At 49.6% G+C, this 22,250-nt stretch overlaps 4 non-coding genes across 4 annotated transcripts; all 4 read left to right on the forward strand.

The window, feature by feature from the left end:
- The first annotated feature begins 792 nt into the window (after positions 1-792).
- Positions 793-864, forward strand: TRNAC-GCA (transfer RNA cysteine (anticodon GCA)). The gene has a single exon. It is a non-coding gene; the product is annotated as a tRNA-Cys (tRNA).
- Positions 865-7,685: 6,821 nt separating this feature from the next.
- Positions 7,686-7,757, forward strand: TRNAC-GCA (transfer RNA cysteine (anticodon GCA)). The gene has a single exon. It is a non-coding gene; the product is annotated as a tRNA-Cys (tRNA).
- A 6,820-nt stretch (positions 7,758-14,577) lies between these two features.
- On the forward strand, positions 14,578-14,649 carry TRNAC-GCA (transfer RNA cysteine (anticodon GCA)). Its single transcript has one exon. It is a non-coding gene; the product is annotated as a tRNA-Cys (tRNA).
- A 6,821-nt stretch (positions 14,650-21,470) lies between these two features.
- TRNAC-GCA (transfer RNA cysteine (anticodon GCA)) lies at positions 21,471-21,542 on the forward strand. Its single transcript has one exon. It is a non-coding gene; the product is annotated as a tRNA-Cys (tRNA).
- The last annotated feature ends 708 nt before the right edge of the window (positions 21,543-22,250 follow it).

Raw genomic sequence — 22,250 nt, forward strand, 5'->3', positions numbered from 1 at the left:
GGTACGAAGAAAAACTGAGGCCTCCTGCATAAGGGCCGGTTATACCTCCAGAGAAGGGGCAGAGCCAACAAAGAAGAGCTTAGAAAGGGCTCTGGGCAGAGGGAGATCCTCTCAAAGGTAAGTACTGAGACAAGGAAGCGGGACGTGGAGGTAATGGCACTATACCGCCAACCAACATAACACATTTGCCTTCTGTTGCGCCTTTATGGGACAGGGGCCCCTGGGGGGAAGTGACATCACAGAGGGACAAACCAAACCAGTGGGTAGGGGGAGAAGGGACTGGGAAAGGAAGCGGGACATGGTGGAAGGAAAAGAAAGTAATACAGCTGCTGTTCCCCACCTTATATTGAGTGCCCCATAGCGCGTGTCTCCTTACGCTCACATTTCCTAATAGACCTATATAGCACCTCTTGCCTCTTTCCCCTTCTCTACCCTTTACTATCGACAACCCAATGTAAATAATTTGGCTAAAATGTTGTAACGACACATTCTGAGCTCTAACTTTGTGTATCTCATTTGTCAATGTATACTGTTTATCATTCTGTAACTTTGTAAGCTTTGCATTTCCTTGCTGCGCCCTGCTACCTTCGGGTCAGGTGCGCTCTACAAATTGAATAAACAAACAACCAAAGTCCCCTCTCCCTGGTCAGTAGAGTGCAAAACCATCAGGAGGGAAAGCATCTCTCTGGTCACTCTCATACTCGTGCTGCTGCCCTTTCTTGCACAATCTCCTGTGCTGACTTCATGCACAAACAATGGTTAAGAAAAAGCAGAGGCCCACCTCTGTCATCTGGGGATATAGCTCAGTGGTAGAGCATTTGACTGCAGATCAAGAGGTCCCTTGTTCAAATCCGGGTGTCCCCTTCTTTTTATCATTTATTATTCTAAAACTTACTTTCTCAGTTCATTAAGAATTGCCTTTCTTTTCTGTGCAAAGCTGACATCCGTGAACAGTCGCTGCTCTGAAATGTGGAACTTTAAAATACTTTCTTAAATTTTCTAAATTGAAATATCTCTACGGTTGAAAACTCGAAAGAAGAACACATCACATCCATGTTTTTGTTTTTAGCTCTGAAGTCAGTATTTACACGGAGCTCTTAACACATAACATCGCTGCAAAGGTCACTTAACCTGCTGTGCTACCTATGCAGATTTCTTCTTTAGGACTCATCACTCAAATTACAAAGAATCCAGTCTCAGATGTGGTTCTCTGATCGTGAGCACTGCACTACCAGCAGTGCCATTCATATGCATGCCTTAAAAGAGTAGCGTCAGTGCCCACAGTCTCGTTTAAGCTATACATTTGGAAACTGAAAGCACAGGTGTTCCTACTTTCCCAACTCACTGGTAGGACGCGGCGGTAGGGGGGAGGCGACACTTGTAGCACATATAATCGCCTGTGTGGTACTAGGGGACGGAGATATTCATATCTGCACGACCGGCAACTTTGTAACAGACTGTGAAGCCTTCCCGGTTCGTTCAGACTATGAATCCCTCCGCCGGGGACCCTGTGACCGCGTTAATGCAGGCCCTAGAGGCCTTTAGGACCGACATGGCCACTGCCACGACTGCCATTCACCACCGCCTTGATGCCCTCCAGAGTACACGTTTTCCCTTGCCCGGTGATGATGACGAACCCGGTCCTGCCTCTCCAGCCCAGCCTGCCCCGACTTCAGCCCCCGTTCCCACTCCAGTGTTGCTCCCGTTGACTCCCCCTCTTGCTGCTCCAGAACGCTTCCAGGGTGAACCCCGGAAATATCGCACCTTCATAAATCAGTGTAAATTACATTTCTTATGCAAACCTCAAGCTTTTCCCGACTCTGTCACTAAGGCCGCTTTCCTTCTGTCTCATTTGTCCGGGGTAGCTGCCACTTGGGCAAATCCATTGTTGGAAAACGATCACCCTGCCTTATACGATTTCGATCTGCTGGTCGCAGAAATGGCTAAGGTATTCAATACCCGTTACAAGGCCCAGGCACGGGACCTGGAATTACTTGATCTCACACAGGGTAGGCAAACATTGATAGAATATATCACCCGTTTTAACCAATTGGCCGCAGAAACTTCCTGGCCAGAGGAAAAAAAGGCGATCGTTTTCTACCGGGGCTTGTCCAATGCCATGAAAGATGCTCTGTCGGTGGTTCCTGCTCTGACTTCTGTTTTTTCGGATCTAGTTGATCTCACACTGCAGTTAGACGCCCGCAGATCCGAGCAGAAGGCAGAAGCGACATTTGCTAGTCACTCTTCCCCGGCACCTCCATCTACCAGTCCCGAACCCATGCAAATAGGCGGGATCCGCAGTCCAATAACACCGACTGAAAGGGAACGTCGGAGGACAGATAACACCTGCTTTTATTGCGGACTCAACGGGCACTATGTGAAAGAATGCCCTCGACGTCCCAGAAACAAGACTCCGTTTTTTCAGAAGGCTCGCCCATGAGAGAGGGGGCACCAGCGAGCCCTTCATTGACCCCCACTGAACCCGCCTTTGGTCCAATCAGACCCATAGTAGTGCAGGCCTTATTAAAACCAACCAGGGAGATCACACACACTGTCTATCCTGTGATCGATTCAGGGGCCACTGGCTGCTTCATGGACATCGCTTTAGCCCATAGTCTTAACTTAATCAAAAAGGAGCATCCTGAGCCCGTACAAGCAGTCAATGGCACGTCCCTGACTTCTGGCCCGATCAGACATCAAACGGCCCCTCTTGAGGTGGTAATACAAGGCACACATAAAGAGACCCTGTCATTCGATCTCATCACTACACCGCAGTTCGGTATCATTGTAGGTATCCCCTGGTTGAGGCAACATAACCCTTTGATCAATTGGGGAACAGGACATGTATCGTTTGAGTCAGAGTTATGTCAACATTTTTGCCTGATAGAACCAGACTCCCTTGTTTCTCCTGCCACAATTCTTGGCGCCATGGCCTCCTCCCGACTCACTGATGACACAGCAGAGGCTACCACATTACATACCGTAGGGGCCATCTCGGTTAGCATCCCTGTTGAATACCAAGATTTCCACATGGTTTTCGATAAGGCATCCACGGAGGGTTTGCCCCCGCATAGGGCCTACAATTGTCCTATTGATCTCATTCCAGATGCCCCCATACCAAAGGGGAGGATCTACTCGTTGTCACCTTCCGAGGAACAAGCCCTGAAGGATTACATACAGCAGGCTCTGCGTCTAGGTCATATCTGTCCCTCCTGTTCCCCAGCTGCTAGCCCCATTTTCTTTGTGCCAAAGAAGGAAGGTGATCTACGCCCGTGCGTGGACTATAGACGGTTGAATGCCATCACCATCAAAAACAGGTATCCTATTCCACTCATTTCTACGCTGTTAGATAAGTTAACGGCCGCCTCTATCTTTACCAAGTTTGGACTTGAGAGGGGCGTACAATCTGATCCGCATGCGGCGTGGGGACGAGTGGAAAACGGCCTTTTGTTCTCGACAGGGGTTGTTTGAGTACACCGTGATGCCCTTTGGGCTCTGTAACGCTCCTGCCACATTCCAACGCTTCATCAATGATGTATTATCTGACATTCTTGATGTATTCGTGGTGGTCTATTTAGATGATATCTTGATCTTCTCATCCTCTCTGGATGACCATATCGGGCATGTAAGAGAAGTCCTCTCTCGCCTCAAAAGAAACGCCTTGTTCGCCAAACCCGAAAAGTGTTTGTTTCATTCTCAAGAAGTAGAGTTCCTGGGTTTTCACATTACACCCGGTGGTTTGACCATGAATCAGACAAAAGTGCGTGCAATCACGGAGTGGCCTACCCCCGTCAAACTCAAACAACTCCAATCGTTTCTCGGCTTTGCCAACTTTTACAGGCGATTCATCGCCGGCTTTTCTGCCATCGTTTCTCCCCTGACCGCCCTCACCAGCCCTCATGTCCCCTTCATCTGGACACCTGACCACCAAGGGGCCTTAGAGGCACTCAAGTCCAGGTTTGTTTCTGCCCCTGTGCTACAACACCCTTACCCGGAGATTCCGTTTGTTGTAGAGGCGGATGCCTCCTCTTTCGCGTTAGGTGCCATACTTTCTCAACCTTGTTCTGCTACTGGGCTTTTGCATCCTATAGCTTATCATTCACGGAAATTCTCGACAGCCGAGTCCCATTATACCGTAACAGAAAAGGAACTGTTAGCCATTAAGGATGCACTTCAAACCTGGCGTCACCATCTAATGGGGGCAAAGCATCAAACGGTGGTGTACACAGATCATAAAAACCTGCAGGATCTTGCCTCTCTGAAATGTGTGAACAGTAGGCAGGTGCGTTGGCATTTATTCTTCGCCGCATTCGATTTTGTGGTAAAGCATAGGCCAGCATTCGCTCATGGTAAAGCGGATGCACTTTCACGTTCTCCTGGGGGAGTATTGCTTTCCACATTTCCGGACACATTATTGGGAAAGGGCCATGTCATCTGCCTATGTACACCGACCCCAACCATGCTTACCACGATTAAAGATTGGACCTGCCAACACCGGCACATACTCACTGAATGGGACATTACACTTCAGGAGGGACTGCCATTCATTCAAGGGAAATTATTCCTCCCCACTAGCGATGTATGCAATCAGGCACTTGCCTGGTCTCATGATGCTGCCATCAACGGACATCCAGGGCAACAACGTACCTTGGAGTTATTACGACGTTGGTGTTGGTGGCCGTCAATGGGAAGGGATGTAGCGAACTATGTAAACACCTGTGCGATCTGTGCCCAATGTAAATCACGCAGGGGATGTCCTTTGGGTTTGCTCCAACCTCTACCCATTCCCCCCAAACCATGGCACACGGTCTCTATGGACCTTATCACAGACTTACCCCGCAGAAAGGGGTATGATACCATCTGGGTCATCGTTGATTCTTATACTAAAATGGCCCGTTTCATTCCCTGCACTGGCGTGCCATCAGCCCCGACCTTGGCCCGTTTGTTTTTTAGGTCTGTCTTTTGTCTTTTCGGCCTCCCACAAGTCATCATATCAGACCGTGGAGCACAATTCACGTCCTGTTTTTGGCGTTCTCTGACCAAGCTCCTGGGTATTGATGCCCGCTTCTCCTCGGCCTATCACCCGGAAAGTAATGGACAGACGGAAAGGGTGAATCAGGCTCTAGAACAGTTTTTGCGCTGCCTGACCCTTCAGTATCAAGACTCCTGGTTCGATCTGCTCCATCTCGCTGAATTTGCCTACAATAATGCATGGCACTCGGCCACCGGCTTTTCTCCTTTCTATTCCATGTATGGCCAACACCCACGCACCCTTCTACTTCCGGACTTTCCTTCTGCCACCCCTGCTGCTACTGCTTGTGCCCGCGATCTAACTGAGGTTCATGCCCAAACCATGATCCATCTCCGTGAGGCACAGACAGCTATGAAGAAGAAGGCAGACAGGAAACGAGCAGTAGCACCTGTGTATCATGTAGGGGACCGTGTTTGGTTGTCAACTCGCCATGTACACATCCCTGGCTGTCGCAAACTTCTGCCCCACTTTGTCGGCCCCTACAGAATTGCTAAAGTCCTGAACCCTGTAGCCTTGCGCCTTGCTATTCCATCTGCTTGGCGTATACACCCGGTTTTTCATACTTCCCTCCTTAAACCATACCTTGCCCCTACCCGGGTCCATACTCCACCTGCTCCTGTTTCAGTCTCCACACCCGATGTCTTTGAGGTCAGTGCCATTTTGGGTTCCCGTCTGCACAGAGGTCGGCTCCAATACCTCGTGGACTGGTTGGGCTACGGTCCGGAGGAGCGCTCTTGGGTTCCATCTCGGGGCGTCCAGGCCCCGCTTCTTGTTGCGCGCTTCCATAAGGACCATCCCTCCTGCCCACAAGGTCGTGGGCCTTTGAGGGGGGACTCTGTTACATCTTCCACGTCCTCTACCTTACGAACTCCTATGTTTCCCACAGACTCACGTTTCGACACACCCACATTACGTAGCCCCCGATGCTTACCTCTGGGTGCGCAGACAAGGCGGCACCATTGCACTCGTCATGTCAGGGGGGTCCATGGCAGGCTTGGTGTCTATCGCCCTTCTCTCCGTTGGCAATGTAATTGGAGGTTCCCATTTGGCCGCAATCACCGTTGCTCGTGTGGACCTGATCGTCACGTGAGGAGACCAAACGCAATCGGTATCACGTGACGACCCCCACGCCTCAACGTTTCCTTGTTGAGCATCACGTGATTTTCTCCAAGGGTTTAAATGCATTCAGAAACACCGAAACCTTGCTTCACAGCTGGTCTTTCTCTTGGACATTGCTACGCTTCGAATTTACCAGGAACTTTTGGTCACTCGACAGCGGTCTGCCTAAAGGATTGCTTTCTCTGAACCCTGAACTTGCCTTGATTAGCTCTGGAACTCTTGGTTTACTCGACCACGGCCTGATTAACGGATTTTCTCCACGAACCACGATTTTTGGAACCTGGGCCTATGACCTCTCACTAGGCGTTCGCCTGATCAAGCACTTCAAACTCCAGTGCTTACCATCATCATACCAGAGGTCGTGGAAACCTATCCGAACCCAACCTCAGGTCCAATCACTCTCCTTCCTTTCCGGGTGGTCCTACAGTACACATACAGTACACATAGGTAAGAACGTTTAGTTTCTATTCCTAGATACTCTGTAAAATTGCATTTCGCCTTGTACTAATCCCTCCTTGCTTACAGCGCTCAAAGGGTCCTTCCGGCAGTTCCTGACTCCAGACTCGACGAACTACCACACCTGTGGCCTCAAGGATTGCACAGGCAGTGTTCATATAATCGCCTGTGTGGTACTTGGGGGCGGAGGTATTCATATCTGCACGACCGGCAACTTTGTAACAAAGGGCTACCAACCTTAACCCTTTGTGCTGTGCATGGCCAGGAAGCTCATCATGTTCCAGGTGGTACGAAGAAAAACTGAGGCCTCCTGCATAAGGGCCGGTTATACCTCCAGAGAAGGGGCAGAGCCAACAAAGAAGAGCTTAGAAAGGGCTCTGGGCAGAGGGAGATCCTCTCAAAGGTAAGTACTGAGACAAGGAAGCGGGACGTGGAGGTAATGGCACTATACCGCCAACCAACATAACACATTTGCCTTCTGTTGCGCCTTTATGGGACAGGGGCCCCTGGGGGGAAGTGACATCACAGAGGGACAAACCAAACCAGTGGGTAGGGGGAGAAGGGACTGGGAAAGGAAGCGGGACATGGTGGAAGGAAAAGAAAGTAATACAGCTGCTGTTCCCCACCTTATATTGAGTGCCCCATAGCGCGTGTCTCCTTACGCTCACATTTCCTAATAGACCTATATAGCACCTCTTGCCTCTTTCCCCTTCTCTACCCTTTACTATCGACAACCCAATGTAAATAATTTGGCTAAAATCTTGTAACAACACATTCTGAGCTCTAACTTTGTGTATCTCATTTGTCAATGTATACTGTTTACCATTATGTAACTTTGTAAGCTTTGCATTTCCTTGCTGCGCCCTGCTACCTTCGGGTCAGGTGCACTCTACAAATTGAATAAACAAACAAACAAAGCCCCCTCTCCCTGGTCAGTAGAGTGCAAAACCTTCAGGAGGGAAAGCATCTCTCTGGTCACTCTCATACTCGTGCTGCTGCCCTTTCTTGCACAATCTCCTGTGCTGACTTCATGCACAAACAATGGTTAAGGAGAAGCAGAGGCGCACCTCTGTCATCTGGGGATATAGCTCAGTGGTAGAGCATTTGACTGCAGATCAAGAGGTCCCCGGTTCAAATCCGGGTATCCCCTTCTTTTTATCATTTAATATTCTAAAACTTACTTTCTCAGTTCATTAAGAATTGCCTTTCTTTTCTGTGCAAAGCTGACATCCGTGAACAGTCGCTGCTCTGAAATGTGGAACTTTAAAATACTTTCTTAAATTTTCTAAATTGAAATATCTCTACGGTTGAAAACTCGAAAGAAGAACACATCACATCCATGCTTTTGTTTTTAGCTCTGAAGTCAGTATTTACACGGAGCTCTTAACACATAACATCGCTGCAAAGGTCACTTAACCTGCTGTGCTACCTATGCAGATTTCTTCTTTAGGACTCATCACTCAAATTACAAAGAATCCAGTCTCAGATGTGGTTCTCTGATCGTGAGCACTGCACTACCAGCAGTGCCATTCATATGCATGCCTTAAAAGAGTAGCGTCAGTGCCCACAGTCTCGTTTAAGCTATACATTTGGAAACTGAAAGCACAGGTGTTCCTACTTTCCCAACTCACTGGTAGGACGCGGCGGTAGGGGGGAGGCGACACTTGTAGCACATATAATCGCCTGTGTGGTACTAGGGACGGAGATATTCATATCTGCACGACCGACAACTTTGTAACAGACTGTGAAGCCTTGCCGGTTCGTTCAGACTATGAATCCCTCCGCCGGGGACCCTGTGACCGCGTTAATGCAGGCCCTAGAGGCCTTTAGGACCGACATGGCCACTGCCACGACTGCCATTCACCACCGCCTTGATGCCCTCCAGAGTACACGTTTTCCCTTGCCCGGTGATGATGACGAACCCGGTCCTGCCTCTCCAGCCCAGCCTGCCCCGACTTCAGCCCCCGTTCCCACTCCAGTGTTGCTCCCGTTGACTCCCCCTCTTGCTGCTCCAGAACGCTTCCAGGGTGAACCCCGGAAATATCGCACCTTCATAAATCAGTGTAAATTACATTTCTTATGCAAACCTCAAGCTTTTCCCGACTCTGTCACTAAGGCCGCTTTCCTTCTGTCTCATTTGTCCGGGGTAGCTGCCACTTGGGCAAATCCATTGTTGGAAAACGATCACCCTGCCTTATACGATTTCGATCTGCTGGTCGCAGAAATGGCAAAGGTATTCAATACCCGTTACAAGGCCCAGGCACGGGACCTGGAATTACTTGATCTCACACAGGGTAGGCAAACATTGATAGAATATATCACCCGTTTTAACCAATTGGCCGCAGAAACTTCCTGGCCAGAGGAAAAAAAGGCGTTAGTTTTCTACCGGGGCTTGTCCAAGGCCATGAAAGATGCTCTGTCGGTGGTTCCTGCTCTGACTTCTGTTTTTTCGGATCTAGTTGATCTCACACTGCAGTTAGACGCCCGCAGATCCGAGCAGAAGGCAGAAGCGACATTTGCTAGTCACTCTTCCCCGGCACCTCCATCTACCAGTCCCGAACCCATGCAAATAGGCGGGATCCGCAGTCCAATAACACCGACTGAAAGGGAACGTCGGAGGACAGATAACACCTGCTTTTATTGCGGACTCAACGGGCACTATGTGAAAGAATGCCCTCGACGTCCCAGAAACAAGACTCCGTTTTTTCAGAAGGCTCGCCCATGAGAGAGGGGGCACCAGCGAGCCCTTCATTGACCCCCACTGAACCCGCCTTTGGTCCAATCAGACCCATAGTAGTGCAGGCCTTATTAAAACCAACCAGGGAGATCACACACACTGTCTATCCTGTGATCGATTCAGGGGCCACTGGCTGCTTCATGGACATCGCTTTAGCCCATAGTCTTAACTTAATCAAAAAGGAGCATCCTGAGCCCGTACAAGCAGTCAATGGCACGTCCCTGACTTCTGGCCCGATCAGACATCAAACGGCCCCTCTTGAGGTGGTAATACAAGGCACACATAAAGAGACCCTGTCATTCGATCTCATCACTACACCGCAGTTCGGTATCGTTGTAGGTATCCCCTGGTTGAGGCAACATAACCCTTTGATCAATTGGGGAACAGGACATGTATCGTTTGAGTCAGAGTTATGTCAACATTTTTGCCTGATAGAACCAGACTCCCTTGTTTCTCCTGCCACAATTCTTGGCGCCATGGCCTCCTCCCGACTCACTGATGACACAGCAGAGGCTACCACATTACATACCGTAGGGGCCATCTCGGTTAGCATCCCTGTTGAATACCAAGATTTCCACATGGTTTTCGATAAGGCATCCACGGAGGGTTTGCCCCCGCATAGGGCCTACAATTGTCCTATTGATCTCATTCCAGATGCCCCCATACCAAAGGGGAGGATCTACTCGTTGTCACCTTCCGAGGAACAAGCCCTGAAGGATTACATACAGCAGGCTCTGCGTCTAGGTCATATCTGTCCCTCCTGTTCCCCAGCTGCTAGCCCCATTTTCTTTGTGCCAAAGAAGGAAGGTGATCTACACCCGTGCGTGGACGATAGACGGTTGAATGCCATCACCATCAAAAACAGGTATCCTATTCCACTCATTTCTACGCTGTTAGATAAGTTAACGGCCGCCTCTATCTTTACCAAGTTTGGACTTGAGAGGGGCGTACAATCTGATCCGCATGCGGCGTGGGGACGAGTGGAAAACGGCCTTTTGTTCTCGACAGGGGTTGTTTGAGTACACCGTGATGCCCTTTGGGCTCTGTAACGCTCCTGCCACATTCCAACGCTTCATCAATGATGTATTATCTGACATTCTTGATGAATTCGTGGTGGTCTGTTTAGATGATATCTTGATCTTCTCATCCTCTCTGGATGACCATATCGGGCATTTAAGAGAAGTCCTCTCTCGCCTCAAAAGAAACGCCTTGTTCGCCAAACCCGAAAAGTGTTTGTTTCATTCTCAAGAAGTAGAGTTCCTGGGTTTTCACATTACACCCGGTGGGTTGACCATGAATCAGACAAAAGTGCGTGCAATCACGGAGTGGCCTACCCCCGTCAAACTCAAACAACTCCAATCGTTTCTCGGCTTTGCTAACTTTTACAGGCGATTCATCGCCGGCTTTTCTGCCATCGTTTCTCCCCTGACCGCCCTCACCAGCCCTCATGTCCCCTTCATCTGGACACCTGACCACCAAGGGGCCTTAGAGGCACTCAAGTCCAGGTTTGTTTCTGCCCCTGTGCTACAACACCCTTACCCGGAGATTCCGTTTGTTGTAGAGGCGGATGCCTCCTCTTTCGCGTTAGGTGCCATACTTTCTCAACCTTGTTCTGCTACTGGGCTTTTGCATCCTATAGCTTATCATTCACGGAAATTCTCGACAGCCGAGTCCCATTATACCGTAACAGAAAAGGAACTGTTAGCCATTAAGGATGCACTTCAAACCTGGCGTCACCATCTAATGGGGGCAAAGCATCAAACGGTGGTGTACACAGATCATAAAAACCTGCAGGATCTTGCCTCTCTGAAATGTGTGAACAGTAGGCAGGTGCGTTGGCATTTATTCTTCGCCGCATTCGATTTTGTGGTAAAGCATAGGCCAGCATTCGCTCATGGTAAAGCGGATGCACTTTCACGTTCTCCTGGGGGAGTATTGCTTTCCACATTTCCGGACACATTATTGGGAAAGGGCCATGTCATCTGCCTATGTACACCGACCCCAACCATGCTTACCACGATTAAAGATTGGACCTGCCAACACCGGCACATACTCACTGAATGGGACATTACACTTCGGGAGGGACTGCCATTCATTCAAGGGAAATTATTCCTCCCCACTAGCGATGTATGCAATCAGGCACTTGCCTGGTCTCATGATGCTGCCATCAACGGACATCCAGGGCAACAACGTACCTTGGAGTTATTACGACGTTGGTGTTGGTGGCCGTCAATGGGAAGGGATGTAGCGAACTATGTAAACACCTGTGCGATCTGTGCCCAATGCAAATCACGCAGGGGACGTCCTTTGGGTTTGCTCCAACCTCTACCCATTCCCCCCAAACCATGGCACACGGTCTCTATGGACCTTATCACAGACTTACCCCGCAGACAGGGGTATGATACCATCTGGGTCATCGTTGATTCTTATACTAAAATGGCCCGTTTCATTCCCTGCACTGGCGTGCCATCAGCCCCGACCTTGGCCCGTTTGTTTTTTAAGTCTGTCTTTTGTCTTTTCGGCCTCCCACAAGTCATCACATCAGACCGTGGAGCACAATTCACGTCCTGTTTTTGGCGTTCTCTGACCAAGCTCCTGGGTATTGATGCTCGCTTCTCCTCGGCCTATCACCCGGAAAGTAATGGACAGACGGAAAGGGTGAATCAGGCACTAGAACAGTTTTTGCGCTGCCTGACCCTTCAGTATCAAGACTCCTGGTTAGATCTGCTCCATCTCGCTGAATTTGCCTACAATAATGCATGGCACTCGGCCACCGGCTTTTCTCCTTTCTATTCCATGTATGGCCAACACCCACGCACCCTTCTAATTCCGGACTTTCCTTCTGCCACCCCTGCTGCTACTGCTTGTGCCCGCGATCTAACTGAGGTTCATGCCCAAACCATGATCCATCTCCGTGAGGCACAGACAGCTATGAAGAAGAAGGCAGACAGGAAACGAGCAGTAGCACCTGTGTATCATGTAGGGGACCGTGTTTGGTTGTCAACTCGCCATGTACACATCCCTGGCTGTCGCAAACTTCTGCCCCGCTTTGTCGGCCCCTACAGAATTGCTAAGGTCCTGAATCCTGTAGCCTTGCGCCTTGCTATTCCATCTGCTTGGCGTATACACCCGGTTTTTCATACTTCCCTCCTTAAACCATACCTTGCCCCTACCCGGGTCCATACTCCACCTGCTCCTGTTTCAGTCTCCACACCCGATGTCTTTGAGGTCAGTGCCATTTTGGGTTCCCGTCTGCACAGAGGTCGGCTCCAATACCTCGTGGACTGGTTGGGCTACGGTCCGGAGGAGCGCTCTTGGGTTCCATCTCGGGGCGTCCAGGCCCCGCTTCTTGTTGCGCGCTTCCATAAGGACCATCCCTCCTGCCCACAAGGTCGTGGGCCTTTGAGGGGGGACTCTGTTACATCTTCCACGTCCTCTACCTTACGAACTCCTATGTTTCCCACAGACTCACGTTTCGACACACCCACATTACGTAGCCCCCGATGCTTACCTCTGGGTGCGCAGACAAGGCGGCACCATTGCACTCGTCATGTCAGGGGGGTCCATGGCAGGCTTGGTGTCTATCGCCCTTCTCTCCGTTGGCAATGTAATTGGAGGTTCCCATTTGGCCGCAATCACCGTTGCTCGTGTGGTCCTGATCGCACGTGAGGAGACCAAACGCAATCGGTATCACGTGACGACCCCCACGCCTCAACGTTTCCTTGTTGAGCATCACGTGATTTTCTCCAATGGTTTAAATGCATTCAGAAACACCGAAACCTTGCTTCACAGCTGGTCTTTCTCTTGGACATTGCTACGCTTCGAATTTACCAGGAACTTTTGGTCACTCGACAGCGATCTGCCTAAAGGATTGCTTTCTCTGAACCCTGAACTTGCCTTGATTAGCTCTGGAACTCTTGGTTTACTCGACCACGGCCTGATTAACGGATTTTCTCCACGAACCACGATTTTTGGAACCTGGGCCTATGACCTCTCACTAGGCGTTCGCCTGATCAAGCACTTCAAACTCCAGTGCTTACCATCATCATACCAGAGGTTGTGGAAACCTATCCGAACCCGAGCTCAGGTCCAATCACTCTCCTTCCTTTCCGGGTGGTCCTACAGTACACATACAGTACACATAGGTAAGAACGTTTAGTTTCTATTCCTAGATACTCTGTAAAATTGCATTTCGCCTTGTACTAATCCCTCCTTGCCTTACAGCGCTCAAAGGGTCCTTCCGGCAGTTCCTGACTCCAGACTCGACGAACTACCACACCTGTGGCCTCAAGGATTGCACAGGCAGTGTTCATATAATCGCCTGTGTGGTACTTGGGGGCGGAGGTATTCATATCTGCACGACCGGCAACTTTGTAACAAAGGGCTACCAACCTTAACCCTTTGTGCTGTGCATGGCCAGGAAGCTCATCATGTTCCAGGTGGTACGAAGAAAAACTGAGGCCTCCTGCATAAGGGCCGGTTATACCTCCAGAGAAGGGGCAGAGCCAACAAAGAAGAGCTTAGAAAGGGCTCTGGGCAGAGGGAGATCCTCTCAAAGGTAAGTACTGAGACAAGGAAGCGGGACGTGGAGGTAATGGCACTATACCGCCAACCAACATAACACATTTGCCTTCTGTTGCGCCTTTATGGGACAGGGGCCCCTGGGGGGAAGTGACATCACAGAGGGACAAACCAAACCAGTGGGTAGGGGGAGAAGGGACTGGGAAAGGAAGCGGGACATGGTGGAAGGAAAAGAAAGTAATACAGCTGCTGTTCCCCACCTTATATTGAGTGCCCCATAGCGCGTGTCTCCTTACGCTCACATTTCCTAATAGACCTATATAGCACCTCTTGCCTCTTTCCCCTTCTCTACCCTTTACTATCGACAACCCAATGTAAATAATTTGGCTAAAATGTTGTAACGACACATTCTGAGCTCTAACTTTGTGTATCTCATTTGTCAATGTATACTGTTTACCATTCTGTAACTTTGTAAGCTTTGCATTTCCTTGCTGCGCCCTGCTACCTTCGGGTCAGGTGCGCTCTACAAATTGAATAAACAAACAACCAAAGCCCCTTCTCCCTGGTCAGTAGAGTGCAAAACCATCAGGAGGGAAAGCATCTCTCTGGTCACTCTCATACTCGTGCTGCTGCCCTTTCTTGCACAATCTCCTGTTCTGACTTCATGCACAAACAATGGTTAAGAAAAAGCAGAGGCCCACCTCTGTCATCTGGGGATATAGCTCAGTGGTAGAGCATTTGACTGCAGATCAAGAGGTCCCCGGTTCAAATCCGGGTGTCCCCTTCTTTTTATCATTTATTATTCTAAAACTTACTTTCTCAGTTCATTAAGAATTGCCTTTCTTTTCTGTGCAAAGCTGACATCCGTGAACAGTCGCTGCTCTGAAATGTGGAACTTTAAAATACTTTCTTAAATTTTCTAAATTTAAATATCTCTACGGTTGAAAACTCGAAAGAAGAACACATCACATCCATGTTTTTGTTTTTAGCTCTGAAGTCAGTATTTACACGGAGCTCTTAACACATAACATCGCTGCAAAGGTCACTTAACCTGCTGTGCTACCTATGCAGATTTCTTCTTTAGGACTCATCACTCAAATTACAAAGAATCCAGTCTCAGATGTGGTTCTCTGATCGTGAGCACTGCACTACCAGCAGTGCCATTCATATGCATGCCTTAAAAGAGTAGCGTCAGTGCCCACAGTCTCGTTTAAGCTATACATTTGGAAACTGAAAGCACAGGTGTTCCTACTTTCCCAACTCACTGGTAGGACGCGGCGGTAGGGGGGAGGCGACACTTGTAGCACATATAATCGCCTGTGTGGTACTAGGGGACGGAGATATTCATATCTGCACGACCGGCAACTTTGTGACAGACTGTGAAGCCTTCCCGGTTCGTTCAGACTATGAATCCCTCCGCCGGGGACCCTGTGACCGCGTTAATGCAGGCCCTAGAGGCCCTTAGGACCGACATGGCCACTGCCACGACTGCCATTCACCACCGCCTTGATGCCCTCCAGAGTACACGTTTTCCCTTGCCCGGTGATGATGACGAACCCGGTCCTGCCTCTCCAGCCCAGCCTGCCCCGACTTCAGCCCCCGTTCCCACTCCAGTGTTGCTCCCGTTGACTCCCCCTCTTGCTGCTCCAGAACGCTTCCAGGGTGAACCCCGGAAATATCGCACCTTCATAAATCAGTGTAAATTACATTTCTTATGCAAACCTCAGGCTTTTCCCGACTCTGTCACTAAGGCCGCTTTCCTTCTGTCTCATTTGTCCGGGGTAGCTGCCACTTGGGCAAATCCATTGTTGGAAAACGATCACCCTGCCTTATACGATTTCGATCTGCTGGTCGCAGAAATGGCAAAGGTATTCAATAGCCGTTACAAGGCCCAGGCACGGGACCTGGAATTACTTGATCTCACACAGGGTAAGCAAACATTGATAGAATATATCACCCGTTTTAACCAATTGGCCGCAGAAACTTCCTGGCCAGAGGAAAAAAAGGCGATCGTTTTCTACCGGGGCTTGTCCAATGCCATGAAAGATGCTCTGTCGGTGGTTCCTGCTCTGACTTCTGTTTTTTCGGATCTAGTTGATCTCACACTGCAGTTAGACGCCCGTAGATCCGAGCAGAAGGCAGAAGCGACATTTGCTAGTCACTCTTCCCCGGCACCTCCATCTACCAGTCCCGAACCCATGCAAATAGGCGGGATCCGCAGTCCAATAACACCGACTGAAAGGGAACGTCGGAGGACAGATAACACCTGCTTTTATTGCGGACTCAACGGGCACTATGTGAAAGAATGCCCTCGACGTCCCAGAAACAAGACTCCGTTTTTTCAGAAGGCTCGCCCATGAGAGAGGGGGCACCAGCGAGCCCTTCATTGACCCCCACTGAACCCGCCTTTCGTCCAATCAGACCCATAGTAGTGCAGGCCTTATTAAAACCAACCAGGGAGATCACACACACTGTCTATCCTGTGATCGATTCAGGGGCCACTGGCTGCTTCATGGACATCGCTTTAGCCCATAGTCTTAACTTAATCAAAAAGGAGCATCCTGAGCCCGTACAAGCAGTCAATGGCACGTCCCTGACTTCTGGCCCGATCAGACATCAAACGGCCCCTCTTGAGGTGGTAATACAAGGCACACATAAAGAGACCCTGTCATTCGATCTCATCACTACACCGCAGTTCGGTATCGTTGTAGGTATCCCCTGGTTGAGGCAACATAACCCTTTGATCAATTGGGGAACAGGACATGTATCGTTTGAGTCAGAGTTATGTCAACATTTTTGCCTGATAGAACCAGACTCCCTTGTTTCTCCTGCCACAATTCTTGGCGCCATGGCCTCCTCCCGACTCACTGATGACACAGCAGAGGCTACCACATTACATACCGTAGGGGCCATCTCGGTTAGCATCCCTGTTGAATACCAAGATTTCCACATGGTTTTCGATAAGGCATCCACGGAGGGTTTGCCCCAGCATAGGGCCTACAATTGTCCTATTGATCTCATTCCAGATGCCCCCATACCAAAGGGGAGGATCTACTCGTTGTCACCTTCCGAGGAACAAGCCCTGAAGGATTACATACAGCAGGCTCTGCGTCTAGGTCATATCTGTCCCTCCTGTTCCCCAGCTGCTAGCCCCATTTTCTTTGTGCCAAAGAAGGAAGGTGATCTACGCCCGTGCGTGGACTATAGACGGTTGAATGCCATCACCATCAAAAACAGGTATCCTATTCCACTCATTTCTACGCTGTTAGATAAGTTAATGGCCGCCTCTATCTTTACCAAGTTTGGACTTGAGAGGGGCGTACAATCTGATCCGCATGCGGCGTGGGGACGAGTGGAAAACGGCCTTTTGTTCTCGACAGGGGTTGTTTGAGTACACCGTGATGCCCTTTGGGCTCTGTAACGCTCCTGCCACATTCCAACGCTTCATCAATGATGTATTATCTGACATTCTTGATGTATTCGTGGTGGTCTATTTAGATGATATCTTGATCTTCTCATCCTCTCTGGATGACCATATCGGGCATGTAAGAGAAGTCCTCTCTCGCCTCAAAAGAAACGCCTTGTTCGCCAAATCCGAAAAGTGTTTGTTTCATTCTCAAGAAGTAGAGTTCCTGGGTTTTCACATCACACCCGGTGGGTTGACCATGAATCAGACAAAAGTGCGTGCAATCACGGAGTGGCCTACCCCCGTCAAACTCAAACAACTCCAATCGTTTCTCGGCTTTGCCAACTTTTACAGGCGATTCATCGCCGGCTTTTCTGCCATCGTTTCTCCCCTGACCGCCCTCACCAGCCCTCATGTCCCCTTCATCTGGACACCTGACCACCAAGGGGCCTTAGAGGCACTCAAGTCCAGGTTTGTTTCTGCCCCTGTGCTACAACACCCTTACCCGGAGATTCCGTTTGTTGTAGAGGCGGATGCCTCCTCTTTCGCGTTAGGTGCCATACTTTCTCAACCTTGTTCTACTACTGGGCTTTTGCATCCTATAGCTTATCATTCACGGAAATTCTCGACAGCCGAGTCCCATTATACCGTAACAGAAAAGGAACTGTTAGCCATTAAGGATGCACTTCAAACCTGGCGTCACCATCTAATGGGGGCAAAGCATCAAACGGTGGTGTACACAGATCATAAAAACCTGCAGGATCTTGCCTCTCTGAAATGTGTGAACAGTAGGCAGGTGCGTTGGCATTTATTCTTCGCCGCATTCGATTTTGTGGTAAAGCATAGGCCAGCATTCGCTCATGGTAAAGCGGATGCACTTTCACGTTCTCCTGGGGGAGTATTGCTTTCCACATTTCCGGACACATTATTGGGAAAGGGCCATGTCATCTGCCTATGTACACCGACCCCAACCATGCTTACCACGATTAAAGATTGGACCTGCCAACACCGGCACATACTCACTGAATGGGACATTACACTTCAGGAGGGACTGCCATTCATTCAAGGGAAATTATTCCTCCCCACTAGCGATGTATGCAATCAGGCACTTGCCTGGTCTCATGATGCTGCCATCAACGGACATCCAGGGCAACAACGTACCTTGGAGTTATTACGACGTTGGTGTTGGTGGCCGTCAATGGGAAGGGATGTAGCGAACTATGTAAACACCTGTGCGATCTGTGCCCAATGTAAATCACGCAGGGGACGTCCTTTGGGTTTGCTCCAACCTCTACCCATTCCCCCCAAACCATGGCACACGGTCTCTATGGACCTTATCACAGACTTACCCCGCAGACAGGGGTATGATACCATCTGGGTCATCGTTGATTCTTATACTAAAATGGCCCGTTTCATTCCCTGCACTGGCGTGCCATCAGCCCCGACCTTGGCCCGTTTGTTTTTTAAGTCTGTCTTTTGTCTTTTCGGCCTCCCACAAGTCATCACATCAGACCGTGGAGCACAATTCACGTCCTGTTTTTGGCGTTCTCTGACCAAGCTCCTGGGTATTGATGCTCGCTTCTCCTCGGCCTATCACCCGGAAAGTAATGGACAGACGGAAAGGGTGAATCAGGCACTAGAACAGTTTTTGCGCTGCCTGACCCTTCAGTATCAAGACTCCTGGTTAGATCTGCTCCATCTCGCTGAATTTGCCTACAATAATGCATGGCACTCGGCCACCGGCTTTTCTCCTTTCTATTCCATGTATGGCCAACACCCACGCACCCTTCTAATTCCGGACTTTCCTTCTGCCACCCCTGCTGCTACTGCTTGTGCCCGCGATCTAACTGAGGTTCATGCCCAAACCATGATCCATCTCCGTGAGGCACAGACAGCTATGAAGAAGAAGGCAGACAGGAAACGAGCAGTAGCACCTGTGTATCATGTAGGGGACCGTGTTTGGTTGTCAACTCGCCATGTACACATCCCTGGCTGTCGCAAACTTCTGCCCCGCTTTGTCGGCCCCTACAGAATTGCTAAAGTCCTGAACCCTGTAGCCTTGCGCCTTGCTATTCCATCTGCTTGGTGTATACACCCGGTTTTTCATACTTCCCTCCTTAAACCATACCTTGCCCCTACCCGGGTCCATACTCCACCTGCTCCTGTTTCAGTCTCCACACCCGATGTCTTTGAGGTCAGTGCCATTTTGGGTTCCCGTCTGCACAGAGGTCGGCTCCAATACCTCGTGGACTGGTTGGGCTACGGTCCGGAGGAGCGCTCTTGGGTTCCATCTCGGGGCGTCCAGGCCCCGCTTCTTGTTGCGCGCTTCCATAAGGACCATCCCTCCTGCCCACAAGGTCGTGGGCCTTTGAGGGGGGACTCTGTTACATCTTCCACGTCCTCTACCTTACGAACTCCTATGTTTCCCACAGACTCACGTTTCGACACACCCACATTACGTAGCCCCCGATGCTTACCTCTGGGTGCGCAGACAAGGCGGCACCATTGCACTCGTCATGTCAGGGGGGTCCATGGCAGGCTTGGTGTCTATCGCCCTTCTCTCCGTTGGCAATGTAATTGGAGGTTCCCATTTGGCCGCAATCACCGTTGCTCGTGTGGTCCTGATCGCACGTGAGGAGACCAAACGCAATCGGTATCACGTGACGACCCCCACGCCTCAACGTTTCCTTGTTGAGCATCACGTGATTTTCTCCAATGGTTTAAATGCATTCAGAAACACCGAAACCTTGCTTCACAGCTGGTCTTTCTCTTGGACATTGCTACGCTTCGAATTTACCAGGAACTTTTGGTCACTCGACAGCGATCTGCCTAAAGGATTGCTTTCTCTGAACCCTGAACTTGCCTTGATTAGCTCTGGAACACTTGGTTTACTCGACCACGGCCTGATTAACGGATTTTCTCCACGAACCACGATTTTTGGAACCTGGGCCTATGACCTCTCACTAGGCGTTCGCCTGATCAAGCACTTCAAACTCCAGTGCTTACCATCATCATACCAGAGGTTGTGGAAACCTATCCGAACCCGAGCTCAGGTCCAATCACTCTCCTTCCTTTCCGGGTGGTCCTACAGTACACATACAGTACACATAGGTAAGAACGTTTAGTTTCTATTCCTAGATACTCTGTAAAATTGCATTTCGCCTTGTACTAATCCCTCCTTGCCTTACAGCGCTCAAAGGGTCCTTCCGGCAGTTCCTGACTCCAGACTCGACGAACTACCACACCTGTGGCCTCAAGGATTGCACAGGCAGTGTTCATATAATCGCCTGTGTGGTACTTGGGGGCGGAGGTATTCATATCTGCACGACCGGCAACTTTGTAACAAAGGGCTACCAACCTTAACCCTTTGTGCTGTGCATGGCCAGGAAGCTCATCATGTTCCAGGTGGTACGAAGAAAAACTGAGGCCTCCTGCATAAGGGCCGGTTATACCTCCAGAGAAGGGGCAGAGCCAACAAAGAAGAGCTTAGAAAGGGCTCTGGGCAGAGGGAGATCCTCTCAAAGGTAAGTACTGAGACAAGGAAGCGGGACGTGGAGGTAATGGCACTATACCGCCAACCAACATAACACATTTGCCTTCTGTTGCGCCTTTATGGGACAGGGGCCCCTGGGGGGAAGTGACATCACAGAGGGACAAACCAAACCAGTGGGTAGGGGGAGAAGGGACTGGGAAAGGAAGCGGGACATGGTGGAAGGAAAAGAAAGTAATACAGCTGCTGTTCCCCACCTTATATTGAGTGCCCCATAGCGCGTGTCTCCTTACGCTCACATTTCCTAATAGACCTATATAGCACCTCTTGCCTCTTTCCCCTTCTCTACCCTTTACTATCGACAACCCAATGTAAATAATTTGGCTAAAATGTTGTAACGACACATTCTGAGCTCTAACTTTGTGTATCTCATTTGTCAATGTATACTGTTTACCATTCTGTAACTTTGTAAGCTTTGCATTTCCTTGCTGCGCCCTGCTACCTTCGGGTCAGGTGCGCTCTACAAATTGAATAAACAAACAACCAAAGCCCCCTCTCCCTGGTCAGTAGAGTGCAAAACTATCAGGAGGGAAAGCATCTCTCTGGTCACTCTCATACTCGTGCTGCTGCCCTTTCTTGCACAATCTCCTGTGCTGACTTCATGCACAAACAATGGTTAAGAAAAAGCAGAGGCCCACCTCGGTCATCTGGGGATATAGCTCAGTGGTAGAGCATTTGACTGCAGATCAAGAGGTCCCCGGTTCAAATCCGGGTGTCCCCTTCTTTTTATCATTTATTATTCTAAAACTTACTTTCTCAGTTCATTAAGAATTGCCTTTCTTTTCTGTGCAAAGCTGACATCCGTGAACAGTCGCTGCTCTGAAATGTGGAACTTTAAAATACTTTCTTAAATTTTCTAAATTGAAATATCTCTACGGTTGAAAACTCGAAAGAAGAACACATCACATCCATGCTTTTGTTTTTAGCTCTGAAGTCAGTATTTACACGGAGCTCTTAACACATAACATCGCTGCAAAGGTCACTTAACCTGCTGTGCTACCTATGCAGATTTCTTCTTTAGGACTCATCACTCAAATTACAAAGAATCCAGTCTCAGATGTGGTTCTCTGATCGTGAGCACTGCACTACCAGCAGTGCCATTCATATGCATGCCTTAAAAGAGTAGCGTCAGTGCCCACAGTCTCGTTTAAGCTATACATTTGGAAACTGAAAGCACAGGTGTTCCTACTTTCCCAACTCACTGGTAGGACGCGGCGGTAGGGGGGAGGCGACACTTGTAGCACATATAATCGCCTGTGTGGTACTAGGGGACGGAGATATTCATATCTGCACGACCGGCAACTTTGTAACAGACTGTGAAGCCTTCCCGGTTCGTTCAGACTATGAATCCCTCCGCCGGGGACCCTGTGACCGTGTTAATGCAGGCCCTAGAGGCCTTTAGGACCGACATGGCCACTGCCACGACTGC

This window comes from Ambystoma mexicanum, chromosome 1p, assembly GCF_040938575.1.
Source record: "Ambystoma mexicanum isolate Mex_15411 chromosome 1p, UKY_AmexF1_1, whole genome shotgun sequence".
Classification (NCBI taxonomy): Eukaryota; Metazoa; Chordata; class Amphibia; order Caudata; family Ambystomatidae; genus Ambystoma; species Ambystoma mexicanum.